Source organism: Marmota monax, unplaced genomic scaffold (genome assembly GCF_021218885.2).
Source record: "Marmota monax isolate L192 unplaced genomic scaffold, Marmota_monax_Labrador192_F-V1.1 WCK01_AAM20220418_F8-fsc00072, whole genome shotgun sequence".
Classification (NCBI taxonomy): Eukaryota; Metazoa; Chordata; class Mammalia; order Rodentia; family Sciuridae; genus Marmota; species Marmota monax.
Window position 1 is genome coordinate 640,068 of NW_026692356.1, and position 14,282 is coordinate 654,349.

The 14,282-nt window shown below is 40.5% G+C and overlaps 1 protein-coding gene across 23 annotated transcripts in view; it reads left to right on the forward strand.

The window, feature by feature from the left end:
* Kiaa1217 (KIAA1217 ortholog) overlaps positions 1-14,282 on the forward strand; it is a 417,045-nt gene that overhangs the window by 352,265 nt on the left and 50,498 nt on the right. The window lies entirely within an intron of this gene.

Below are 14,282 nucleotides of genomic sequence, written 5' to 3' on the forward strand. Positions count from 1 at the left end.
ATCAAACCAGAGAACAAATACCAAATAATAAATGCCAAGCTCCAGCCTTGTGCTTTATGAGTGCCACTGAGGGCACAGAGGAGCATCCAAGGTCCGCCTTCTCTGCAAAGAGCTTCTGAATCAATGGGGTCCTGTGAGGTACACAGTAGCCATGGTAAAGAGGACAGGTATGCCCACAAGGACCATCAGTCATCAGGTCTCTGGACCGTGGTCTTGCCAGCATTATCACTAGTATAAATCTGAATCATATAGAAGAAAATTGTGATTAGCAGAGAACTATTCAGAGAAATAGATCAAGAGATCATAGTGATTGATCTGCTGCAGAAAATAAGAAGTGAGTGGTTTGTTTGCAGTGACAATTTCTATTTTTCCTTTAGAATGCAATTTTGTTTTCTCATCTGGTTTTGGAAAATGGAAAGAATGTGTCATTGCCTGTCTTGTAGGATGTTAAAATGTGAATTTGCATGAACATAGAATGGTTTAGATTTAATATCCACTCAGGAATGGTGCTAAAATCAGCAAAACTTTTCTTGTGAATGAGGCACTCTGGGTATTTAAATTTCTTTTTATATGCATATATTGGTATGATTTACCAGTGCAGAACCTTCCTCTCATGTTTTGAAACCCCTCCAAAATTTATAAAGCAATAATAGAAAAGCAAATTTTGGTACAGGGAATTTCTCTAACCTGAATGGGTTGAAGGAAGTCAACATAATAATTTTACACTCATAAAAATCTAGTCAAGGAAATTGAGGCCAAAAGAGGTGAAGCATTTTATCTTGTCATCATATGTGAATTCACAAGGTATGTAAAAAATAAGAATCAGATATTCAGTCATTCAGAACCTTCTTAGAACCACTGTTCCTCACTAAAAATGGTATTATCACTTACTATTGTTATATAACCTTATAAAAAGAAGGCCAAACTTGTGAATGGAATGTGAACTGTCTACATCAATATTTTCACACAGAAATCAGACAGTCCTGTCCCCTTTAGCAAAATTTATCAGGAAAAGCTTGGCCCTCCTTATTTGTTCAGTCATAAGGAATCTCACAAGAGACAGATTTCAGGAGAATGGAACAAGAATGAACATGAACATTTGGGGTCATTAAGGCAACAACAGATTCTAACTCACACAGCTAAAAAACCTCAGTGGTGACTGGCTGTAGGTAGAACTAAGAAATATTAAGGATTTGAAAATAGTATTCACTCTCTCCTTTTCATAGTTCTTAGGAATTGAAAATTTTGAGAATCAAATATAGGGACTCTTCTCATAATCACAGACGGTGAAGGGGGTGGAATGAATGTCCGCAGTGGCTGGCTGGAACAGACCAGTGTCACAGCTGGAGAGGAATCTACCAGGACGTGTCATGGGGCTTGGAGCTTGTGCTATGTGCTTTGCAGAAAGGGTAACAGATGTGTCCCCTGCAGTGGATTATGAGGTATGGATTGAGGAATGGTGTATCACCGAAAAGATGGAATTTAAAGCCACAAGAATTTAGTCCAGAAAATAATAAAAAGAATCCATCTTCTGGATATAATGTTGAGAGCCAGGATCTGTCCTCCCTCTCATCCCACCATGCTGACACCTCCCCACACTGCCCACCTTGAGAGTATCAGAAGATCAAGAGCCCTATCCCACCATGATCATGTTAAACTGTGTCCACCTCTGGGTTCTGGGTACATTTTGGCCAACAGTGGTATTTGCCTTCTTCCCAGTGCCTAGTGGGGGGTCATCCATGTAGTTACCACATGTAAACAACTTCAGGGCTTCACTGAGCTGTGTTTGTCAGGGATTTGTTATTGGAGGGAATCAAACACGAATCTTCTGCAGACCTGAGGAGTCTTCCCTATGCAGCTCCCTGACCAAGGCACGGAAGGACATGAGCTTTCAGTGACCTCTGCATTCTTTTAGAACCTCCACTCTCTTTTTAAAAAGGATTTGCCTGCCTCAGAGACATTTTTGCTAAATCTTAGAAGATTCTATGTATTTCTGTTTTATAGAAAACCTTTTTAGAAAATCTAAATTAGTATACATCTAAATCAGAAAATATTAGAAACATTGACCAAAAAAGATTAATGTTCACCTAAAATGTACTGTCATAATTATCATCATATTCTTACATATGACTGTAATTATGAATATAATTTAACATTTTCATATTTTCCCTTCCCCAAAATGTGAAATGGCACAGAACACATCTGGCTAGGTGACTCCTCACCTGTTAGTGAACTTAGCTCCAAAGGGTAGAATTGGGGTGTTTGTGCAAGACTGTTCTCTCTAATAGCCCTACACAGACACACACATATACATAAACACACCCATACACAAGCCCGTGGACAGAATACGTAGACACACCTACATGCACAAACACATATGTATACACAGAGAGAAACATACAGATACCCACAGACACATACACACACACACACACACACACACGTAGACACACACATATAACACGCACCATAGGCATACACATGTACAGATAAACACTCACAGATACATATTTACACCACATAGACATACAGACCCACAAAGATACACAGACCTACACACAGATACATACACCACACAGATGCAAACAGACACACAAACACACACAGATATACAGCACTTAGACACAGGTACAGACATACATGCAGACACTCAAACACCCTCTGGATTAACAGCTGCTGTTAGTAGAAGACTAACCTCTGCCCCAACTCAGCCAGACAGGTGCCAAGAGTAAATAGTGACTTTCTTGTCAAAAGAACTCAACTCTAGAACTTTTGTTCTCAGTCTCCCCACCCCCCTACACACTACTTCCGGAACAGGTAAGAAGGTGGGACAAAGGAAAAGTGTGGGATTTGTACCACATTTCCTTCTTTCTAGCTACCCCTCTGAATCTGACAGTGAACTCTTCAACAGCTCGTTGATTAGGCTGAAATGCAGGGTTGCTGGGTGTTTTATAGCTATTGATGGCAGCTATCATTTATTTTACCTTTTTTATGAGCCAAGCCTATGTAAGTAGTTTGCACACATCAGGAGATGTACTTGTCATGAGAACCCACTAGCAGCACCCCTCCTTTACAGATGGGGAAGCTGAGGCTCAGACAGCTTAAGTAGCTTGTCCAAGGTCACAAAGCCAGTAAGTGGCATAAAATGTCCAAGAATCTGTACTTTTTATCACTGTGTAGTATTCTTTCTTGGGACTGAGAACTATGAGCCCCACCTTCACACAGCAAGAAATGAATTCAGGAGTGAATTCTGAGCATTTCAACCAGAATTCTTGAAAAATTGTTTCAGGACTAGATGCTAAGTAACTGCTCCCAAAGGATATTTACAATCATAAACATGGTAGAATTTGCATAATTATACTTCTAAATATATACATGCCATTTAAAACATAACTGCCCTAGCTAATATATTAGCACAATTATGCAGAAGTGGGGAAAGAAGGAAGAGAATATTCTTGATAGATTTTGTTTTCAAAAAATGCATCTGAGTACTATGTCAAAAAAAAATTAAAATAAGAACTCCAGAAACAATTACTGCAGCACAAAATTATAATACATTGTCTTGCTTATCCCATGACGTTATTTTAGAAATATTTAATCTGGGTAAGTATTTTTAAAGAGTGTTCAACCCTTTAAACTCCATGAGTACAAGGTATAAAGTGCCAAACCAATTTCTGTTGCAATTTCATAATATTAAAAAGCAAATAAATCTTAGAGTGTTTTTTATATGAAACTCTCAAGTGAAATTTTACATTTAAGATGTAAAGCTCGAAAAAACACAGGAGGGAGACTGAGAAATCTGTAGCTCTGCTTTCTTTTGGGCGCTGCTGGATTTCAAATACTTTTCCAAAGAGCACTTCCATGTAATAACCCAAATAACTGCAGGACGTTAGAAATCAGAGAGAAAAATTCTTTTTTTCACATCCAAACCCAAGAGCCATCCAACAGTAGCTTGTCTGAAGAAACATGATTTTAAAACAGGTCTGATGACATGGAAATGAAGAGCTAAAGACTAAATGGCATAATCTCGATTCTTATATTTAGTCCTGTGCCTTGTTCTAATGAATTTGGCATCTTTTATTTTAAGTGCTTCAATAAGCATCTACTAATGACCCATTCTATCTAGAAGATCTGGAAAAAGCAGTGTATATGGTATAACATGTGATGTTGGGGTTCTCCTTCCAAGGAGCCCAGGGACTTTGGGGTAAAGTAATAGATCACAGCCACTTTCGACTTTGAGGGCAGTAGTTCTCATGTCTGAGCTTATAGAAATAAGTGATCCTGCAATCTGTACACATGGAAAAATAAGAATTCATACCCCATTTGAATCAAATGTATGATATGTCAAGATCATTGTATTGTCTTGAGCAACCAATAAAAAAAAAAAAATCCACCCCAGACACAAAGAAATAAAAGTATCCCAAACTCAAAAAAAAAAACAAAGCAATAAGACAACCTTGAGTGTTGAAATGGCTGAACCCAAGTGACACCCTTCACCTGGTTCTTCAAGAGGAAAATGGGTCTGAAAAAACCATGAGAGATGCTGAGGGCGTCAGCATGTGACAGTTAGCGTGTGAGGCTGTCTTCTCCTGGTTATGAAATCACTTCATTAAACAGCATCATGCTTTCTGCCCGTGGCATATAAAACAGCCCTTAAGAATTGCAAGATTTGAGGACATTTGTGTTTTGCTCTTTTCTGTTTGTAGTTGGGATCATATAGTGTAAAATATTTTTATTGAAATAACTCTCAAAAGTCAAGAGTGCTCATTGCAAAGTGACTAATAACTCCCTTTCCAAGTGGGTAGCAGATTCCTCCAAATGAAATATGATTTGTCAGACTCAGTAAACTTGAGCTGAGATCAGACTTTTATACTGTTCTTTACCTAGAGCAGCTAAATTCAACAAACTAGGAAAGAGGCCTCCCTGAAGAGCAAAGCCTTGCCCTGTCTAGGCACCTGTGTCTAGAGAAAGAAAAGCCACATGAGACCTCGTTAGGATTTTTGCAAGAGTGTAGACTTAGCGAGCAGTTCTTGTTTTGGGTCCATTAGGAAGACTAAGGAAAGCTGTGTGTAGAAAAGGAAACCTGCCTGCTGACTGGCGGTGTGTGTCTGTTTTTAATCATTTTATATCACTTTCTCATTTTACGAGGATTAAATGTTTTTGTGATGGTAGCTTTGAGAGGTGGGATGGATCCTTGGTTTAGCAGTTGATTGGATGAAAGTCTAAATTCGGGTTTCTGTCATTTAAAAATGTCCATGGTGATTGGCAGACCTTTGAAGATTTTCTAAGCTATGCTTTATCCTGCTATAAAGCAGTCTGAATGACCCAAAAAAGAATTATTGCTCCTGTTTTTTTTAACCCCTCTCCTTGGTTTAGTCAAAAGTGAGCCACATTAGAGATCTCTTAAGTAGTTAAACTTGGAATCTCTCTAAAGCAGGGCTTTTTGACTCTGTGCTGTTGAAGATCAGGCCTGATGATTTGTAGGGACTGGGGAGGGGGTGACCAGTGCTGAGCAGCAGCCTCTTTGGCCTAGAGGTCTTTGGTTGACCCCCTGGATACCAGGAACAAAATATGCCCCAAGCCTGCCCTAGTCTTTGACAGTCAAAGATGTCCCCAGAAATTATCAAATGCCTCCCACCAGAGTAAAATGCCCCTAGTTGAGAAACACGGCTGTCAAAAAAAATTGGAGTTTTCAAAAAACATATTGAAGTAGAGAAATGTAAGGCTGCCCATGTTCAAGCCATGCAAATTATGACATTCATAAGACATGAATCACACCAATTATTACTTCAATTCTGCCATAACTTACTTCTTGGTAAAGTAACTTGGTAAAATAAATCAATCTCTCAGCCACCGTTTATGGAGAAGCGGTAACTTCTAGTAGATGTCAAAGCCAGACTGCCTGGATTCACATCCCAGTTCCGATACTTTTCCCCAGTGTCTTTGACCACTTATGGAATTGTGTTCTGCCTCCATGTGCTCATTTGCGAATGGAGATGATAATAGTAACTACTTCAGAGGGTACATGAAATACAGCAAGAACCCAAGAGTTCCTACTTTGAGCACTCTAGTAAATGCCAATGGGAGATCAATACACAGAGATGGCTAAGACAGAGGACTGCCTGAAGAGATAGGGGGGCCTATTTTAAAATATAATATCAAAAAGCACAAAATGGTCGCATAGGGGTGGTGAGAAAGTAAATTTAATTTGAACAGAGAGTGGAATTAGTGTGCCTAAAGATTCGAATTAGAATAGAGTATCAAAGCCACTTTTAAGTGCATTTCAGGAAAGTAGAGTGGTATATCCCTTTGGGTCCAGGGACAAAAAGACAAGCCAGCTGTGAATCATCCTTTTAAGATTGCTTCTGAGCTATATGATAAAGACCCCTAACAGATTTGGCTGAAATTATTAGGTTGCCTGTTTGGGTATCTGATAATATCTGACTGACCCAGCTCTTTCCTGAATTGCTATTTCAGGAAACTCTGATAATGGATCAGTAAATGTTTATTAAGCTCTTCTTATGGGTTTAGCTGTGGACTGGATGCTTTTCTGGAAACCAAGAAATTTAGTATGTGGCTCTTATACACAAGGAACATAAACTGTGAAGACGGTCATAAAACATGGAAAGTTTAATACACATGTATAAGTTATGCCACAGTTAAGTACAGGAAGCTTCTGGGCTCTGAATGCCTACTGAATACCCATTTTGGAGGAATAACTACAACAGTAGAATTTCATGCATGGCATTTCTTTTGGAGTTGATAATACCCTGGGATGCTCTTCTTCTCATCACAAGAGTGACAGTGTCTCCTAACAAAGCCGGGAAGAAGGAGGAGGACATGCCAAGTCCACCACATCTCCCAAAAGCTTGAGCTTCAGGGGGGAGATATTTTTCCAATATTGCAAAGTCCAGCTGGGAAGTTAGGACACGTTTTCCTTGGAAATGATACAGAACAACAATAGAATTAATAATACATTGTAGGTTAAAGAGGCTTCTGTGGCCAGCTGGAAATCCAACCAGCACTTATTGCAAGTTCTAAACAATGAAAGTACAAGTAAACTTTTCAATGACAAGACTGCCATAATTTGGGGGCTGCTTGTACATAATTAATTCCAAAGTAGTGATACAGACGGTAATTGCTAAGAATTCAGAAAAAAAAAAAAAAAAAGAGCACTTTCCCAAAGTTATTCTGGTCTGGAAGCCTCCATGAGAATATTAAGATGGTCTGGAATATAAGGCACGTACATGATAAAATGAAAAGATATCATTTGCAATGGTGGACTGGCCTTTCTTCAAAATTTATATTTCTACCATTACCGAACCTATAAAAATGACATTACAATATGCTTTTGCCAGTCTCAGAAATTAAGTAAGTACCCATAAATAGAGTTATTACTTCCATCACAGGAATATAACTTCACGGTTAAGTAATATTTGCTAGACATTCCTTTGCTGAGTTCAGGCCACAAATGTCTGATAAACATACTTGAGAATTGACAGATTTATGAAGACTGCACCACTCTTATACCTGGGGGATTCTGTCCAACATACCAGAGAATGACTGCCACAAGATCTGTGCCACTTTAAACCAATTTCTCAAAAGGAAAAACCATCATCTTCCTTAATTAGATCAAATTAAAATGCACCTTTTCATCTCTGAACATTCATGAGGTCTTGAGTCTGAAACCACAAACGAAACCAGAGTTGCCTGCGTGCTTCAGATAATCCCTTTCATTGCCAGCTAGACCCTCTTCAAAGAGAAGCGTAATGTAAAGGTGCCGATTTAGCCTCCTTAAAAGATGGCAAGATCAACCTGGTGTAGAATCAACATGGCTGCCACCCAGCCTAGGGTTGGGGCCCATCTGAGCAGCCGTTGGCACAGCAGGTACCTAATTCCAGGCTCTCCTAATGCCAGGCCACATGTTATCCTCTGTAGTGATTAGCTGGGGAGATCAGGGAGATTACACTTGACCTTATTTGAAATCTAGACTTTATTTGCAATGAATGATGTGATTCAAAAATACAGCCAAGTCCAAGCATGAATTCTAACTTTTAAAAATGGCGGGTCTTAAAAAGTCTGTATTGCCCACTACTCTCGTGTAAGCCAAGTTGTAAATCAGCAAATACCTCAATGTCTGACTTTAGAGCAGACAAAACAGAAGATAAACCCCAAAGGTGTAACAACCAGAGCTATTCCAGTAAGATATTTTCACCATCATTCTGTCTCAATATTCTTTTCTCTTCATCATGAAGATAGTATCTGTCTACTCCCCCATCATGCATAAGAAATTAAGACGAACCAAAAATAATAAAAATTTTAAAAACCAGAGGCCACACATACAAAATATCTTCCTTCTTTATTCTAAGCATCACTATCTTTTTTCTTTGGCATCCACTCTTAAGATTTTACAGATCAAAAGCGAGTGTGGGGAAGGGGCTTATTCCCACAGCCTCCTGAGGACCACTCAAGAGACATCTCTCCGTGGCTTCTAACACCATCTCTCATTTGAAGGTAAATTATAAGCCATAACATGAATGAACAGCTATTCCTACTAGTTTGTACCTGTTCAAAAAAAAATGAGATGTCATTTCCAGAGCATGAATATTAAATATTGCCCTCCAGGAAGAGAGAAAAAATGCAAAATCAGTGATTTCGTGAAGCAGGGTATAGGCATGCCCTGGGAGTGGAGGCTGTAGTCACCCAGGAGAGAGCCAACAGGAAGAGAAGTGCCTCACCTCAGGCTGTACATCACCACAGGACTCAAATCTGAACCAAGGGCGGAGAGCACTGGCTATGGGGGTCTGAAGACTAATTCACTGTGTTTCTCAAAGAAATCCCTGGCTCTCAGCCTCAGACCTTCACTGTAACTTGGGCATGGCCACTAGGATTTCTCAAGGGTTCTGTGCAGTTTAAATGAACATAGGTACAAAAGCATTTGTGAACCAGAAAGTTCTCTATAAATAAGAGCCTTACTGATATAAAACCATGAAGTCATTTAGTTGTGCTGGCCATTTGGATCTGAGAGACTATTGTGTCCTTGTCCCTGACTTGGCTCCATTAGAAGTAAATTGTGAAATAGATGAAAGGCTAACCTGGAGGATTTCCCGAGTATGTTTGCTGTTCTAGAAAGAACCCTGTTGGAGTGTCAGAAGTTGTGCACTTTGGGAGTGCTGGGCCTAGGTGTGACTGAGCTTTGCCCTATTTTCTTGGCCTGCCACACCCTTGGTTTTCTCCCCACTCTGCTTCTATCAAGATCACAGACCCAGAATGAGAAGAAGCATGAGATCCAAACAAATTCTTTCTGACAAGAAAATTTTTTAATTCTGGAATTCAAGGTCAGATTGGATTTCAGAAATGATCTTCTCTGGGTGGTGGGCAAAAGGCAATGTGTCTCTCTAATCCTTTAAACAAGGGGTAGAAAAATTCTTATGAGACCCTGTGCTCTCTGTTTGCTGAGACCTTCAGCCTCTTGTCAGTTAGCTTTCCATTACTGTAACAAAATACCTGAGATAAGCAACTTGATAATGGAAAAGGTTTATTTTGACTCAGTTTCAGAGATTTCAGTTCATGGACACTTGACCCTGTTGCTTTGGGTCTGCGGCAGCAAAGTATGTCATGGCAGGAATGTAGTAGAGGAGGCTTCTTTACTTCATGGTTGCCTGGAAGCAAAGAGAGAGAATGGATATCCTAATATCCCCTTCTAGGGCACACCCCCAGTAACCTAACTTTCTTCCATTAGGCCCCACCTCTTAAAGGTCCTACTACCTCCCAATAGTGCCATAAGCCAGGGAACCAAGCTTCCAACACATGGGCCTTTGGGAGACATTCAAGATCCAAACTATAGCAAACCTCCTACATTCTGTGTCACAAACTTCACCCACATACACCAGCTTCCTGCATTTGAATGTGTCAAGAGATGTTCCTACCTCAGGACTTTGCATTTGTACAAATATACAAGGGTAGGAAAGTTATATCCAATTAATTCTACTGTCTTTCCTATTCCCCTCCCCTCTCCCTTCCTTTCATTCCCCTTTATCTAATCCAATGGATTTCAATTCTTCCCCTCCCCACCCTCCCTTGCTATGAGTTAGCATCCATATGTCAGAGAGAACATTTGACCTTTGGTTTTTTGAAACTGGCTTATTTCACTTAGCACGATATTCTCCAGCTCCATCCATTTACTGGCAAATGCCATAACTTCATTCTTCTTTATGGCTGAGTAATATTTTCTTTATCCATTCATCTGTTGAAGGACACATGGTTGGTTCCATAGCTTGGCTATTGTAAATTGAGCTGCTATAAACATTGATGTGGATGCATGACACAGCCACATGTCAGCTCTTATGAGGATTTTCTCTTTCCCAGTTGACTGCTCTGTCTCATCATCCAGGAGTACTTTGTTGACAGTATGAGAACATAGGAAGCCCACAGAATCCTGGTTAGAGCCTGGCCACCCGTGTCTACCTAAGCAATGTCATCTGAAGCCTAGAACAAGGACAAAAGATTCTGGCATCATAGATCCCAAGCACCTGTGCCCATACCCAAAGTGATTGTTGAAGTGAACTGAAGTTGATGGTGATAATCAAACATTTCCCAGGGCCTCTAGGGAAGTGAACTGTTCAAAACTATCTGCTACTAGTACATGCATCCCATGGGGCCCTTCATTATCTCAATGCCTCCATGCATTTATGAAGGAAGAATAGTAATGGCTTTTTCCCCTCCAGAGCTATGTAAATGGGTCTCCATTTTTGCCCCTTTTGGTTTTTTTTTTTTTAACGGGTTTCTTAAATGTACATATCTTCATGCATCATAAGTCATGCATCATCAGAGCATTTTAGGTGGTTTGGCCACTGTTTCTTTCCTGACTTGGGAAAACATGTCTGTCCAGTGAGACAAGTCCCTCTCTGTTTCCTTGAAACATCAAAAAAGGAAATGGTATGGGAAGAAATAGAAGGGACCCAGTGGAAGGAAGTTAGGTCATTGGGGGAATGCCCTTGAACAGGATCTTGGAACCCTGGCCCCTTCCTGTCTCTCTTTATTTCCTGACTGCCATGAAGTTAACAGACCTCCTGCATCATGTGCTCCCACCAGGATGTGCTATGCTACCACAGGCCCAAAGCAACAGGGCCAAGTGACCCTGGACTGAAACCTCTTGAAACTGTGAGCCAAAATAAACCTTTCCTCTTTTTCATTTGTTTACCTCAGGTATTTTGTCACAGTATCATAAACCTGACTAACACACTGAATAAAGAGCCAGAGAAATTAACAGGGACTGTCCAAAAAAAATATTGATGGCTGATGGAGAAAAAGTAGGGCCAGGATGCAGGTAAAGGGCTAGTTTGTATAAATAAGGGAACTGAAGACAACAAAAAGTTGCTTTACTTAGTAGAGATTTTGGAGTTTCGGATATAGAAACTATATCTGTATCTAGATATAGTAAAACCATCCTGAGTTAGAATTCAAGGTCAGAGTAAAGCTGTAAAGAAGAGTTTAAAAATCCGAAATGCCAAACCTCTAAAAGCATTGTCTGTGTAGATATTAAAGCTACAAAAGATAGTGGGCTGGGGTGACTAGTAAGAGGATTCCCCCTACTCTGTCTCCTTAAAGCTTCACCAATAGGAAATGAGGTAGGAAGAAACAGAAGGGATAGAAGTGATTTTTTTTTTATCTATTTCTATTCCCAAATGGTCAGAAGGCAAAGCCAGTCGAGTCTGGAATCAGGGAGGCTGGGAGCAAGCCTAGAAGCAAGAGAGGCTGGTGGTGAGGGAGTGTGAGGCCCATGCCAGGTGCTATAATTTAGATATGGAATTTCCCTCAAAGGCCTTTGTGTCAAAGGCTTGGTCACCAGGCTGTGCTGCTATTGGTGGGGGAGCAACACTGAGGAGGGGGGCCTGCTGTGTCAGATAGGAGGACAGCTTCCTGGGTTGGAATCATCCAAAGATGTGGAAATGAATTTCTTGGCTGCTGGAAGCCAGCTTACAGATGTGTAAGTCCAAAAGGAGAAGCAGGGGACCCATGGAGGTGGATTGAAGTCACGACAAGGAATATAGAATATACCCAGTCCTCCTGCTCACTCCATGAACAGAAGGCGGGGGCAGGGGACAGAGTTCAACCACGAACATCCCCTCAGTAAATCCAGATGTTTCAATGATAATTAATTTTATTGGGAAGTTTTAGAACAGTGTCTGTAGTTACATAGGTTTGCTTCTTTTTTCCCCCCTATTCTTTCTTTCTCTCTCTCTCTTTTTTAAATCAGTAGATGAACTTTGGGCAGAAATAGAAAGTTCGCTGCTCCCAGTCCTATATTTGTGAGGATTTCCCATCAATTCGGATCATCTGGACTCCAGTGTTTTGTTGGACTCATCTGGAAACAATGTCTTTACTCTGAGGTTTTCTTCTCCTCATACCACAGAAGCAGAGCCTGAACAAGTTAGGGCATAGTCCAGCTTTAAGCCTGTCCACTCTTCAGTTCTAGAGAATGCCTTTTGCACTGCCAGGACTGTTGCAGTGGAATTCGATTTCTCAAAAATTGATATCATGAGAAGAAGGTGCTGCTGGGGATTGATGGTGCTTTGTTCTACACTGTTTATGGCAGAAGCACAGCACCCAGCACTTACCAGGTGTTGGACAATACCTTCTGGCAGTCCCAATGACCATTCATCACTTTCTGGAGAGATGAACGATCGTGAGCATAAAGAAGAAAAATTCACAAAATATTGGAAATAGAAGTGAATTGGCAGACCACATAGGAAGTACTCTTAGAAGGCCATTCTTGGTTACTGGAGTTCTTCCTGACTCTCCTGTGCCACTGGTTTTCAAAATAAGTAACTGGTTAGGAAGGCTAGTGCTTCTGATTGGGAGCTAATCTCACCAACTTGGCTGGCTAGGCCATCTCCCCTGTCTCTCCTTTGGATATTTAAAAACATATCCTGTGGGATTCATTGTAGGAGAATTGCCAGCCTCATACTTGTTACAACGTTGACCTATTTCTTAATAGCCATTAATTTGCTTAGTTATACAAGGATAAGCACCTAATTCAGGCTTAATGAGGCCTCGGTCAGTACAAAGACACAGCCCTACTCAAAAACCGGTGAAGGTGAATCTAAAGTTGTATAAATGGTGTCGCTAGCCAAAAATATTTCCCCAATTCTTACCCTGCACTCTGAAGACCGAGAGCCACCCCTGACCCCAAGCAGTGTGGGTCAGATGTCAGACAGGCTTATAGGAAACCTGGCTAAAGCAGTAGCTGAATCCAGGTTCAGTGGCACACACCTGTAATCCCAGCCACTTGGGAGGCTGAGGCAGGAGGATCCCAAGTTCAAAACCAGCCTGGGCAACTTAGGGAGATCCTGTCTCAAAGTAAGAATTAAAAAGGGCTGGGGATGTAGCTCAGCAGTAGAGCACTTGCTTAGCATTTGCAAGGCCCTGGGTTCCATCCCCAGCACTAAAAGAAAAAAGAAAAAAATAAATAAAGCAGTAGCTAGTGAAGCCAACACCAGCACTTTCCCTGAATTTGACTTGAAATTTTTTATTCTTATTATGTTTGGACCTTCAGAAGATTCATTCAGCCAAGCTGACTTATGACACGAAATAACTAGTTAACCATACCTACTAATCACATAAATATGGTTTATGGGATGATGTAAAATGGTTTATGAAATCATTTTTGAAACCATCTTTTCAACAGTAATTACACCAGTTCTGTAATACCTTAAAGCCAGTGATGTTGGCAAGAATTAGCCTAAGCATCTTTAATATTCTGATGATCATCATGCAAAATTGCCACTGCAGTAAAATGACAGGGTTGTGCTTAATTTCTCTTCTTCCAGCGCATTTCCCTTCTATTTTTCCCCTTTTACATTAAAACATACTTCATAGCATTTCATCATGGGAGAAGACTGCGTAAGTTTCCAGTTGCTGTAATTTAGTTAAACCATAAAATTGTTTCCAGATTACCAACCATGAAATGGAAAGACAATCTTATTTATGAATTTATAAATCAGATAATCTCCCTCAATGAATCCTGAAACCAGAAACACTTTGATGATTAACTAACAGGGGGAAACTTTTCTCATTACCATGTGTCAAAAGAATTGTATTTTCGTAGGGTGGTTTTGGCTGAGACGCTGCCGTGCGTTGCCGGCCGCGCTGTCCTCAGACCCTGCTGTTTTCTGGGCAAAGGGAGAGACGCGCTCCCCATCTGCTGCCTGGCCCAAGCATCTGAACCCTCTGAGGAGGACATCAGTCATCTGACTCCATGTCTCTGTTACATTATTATG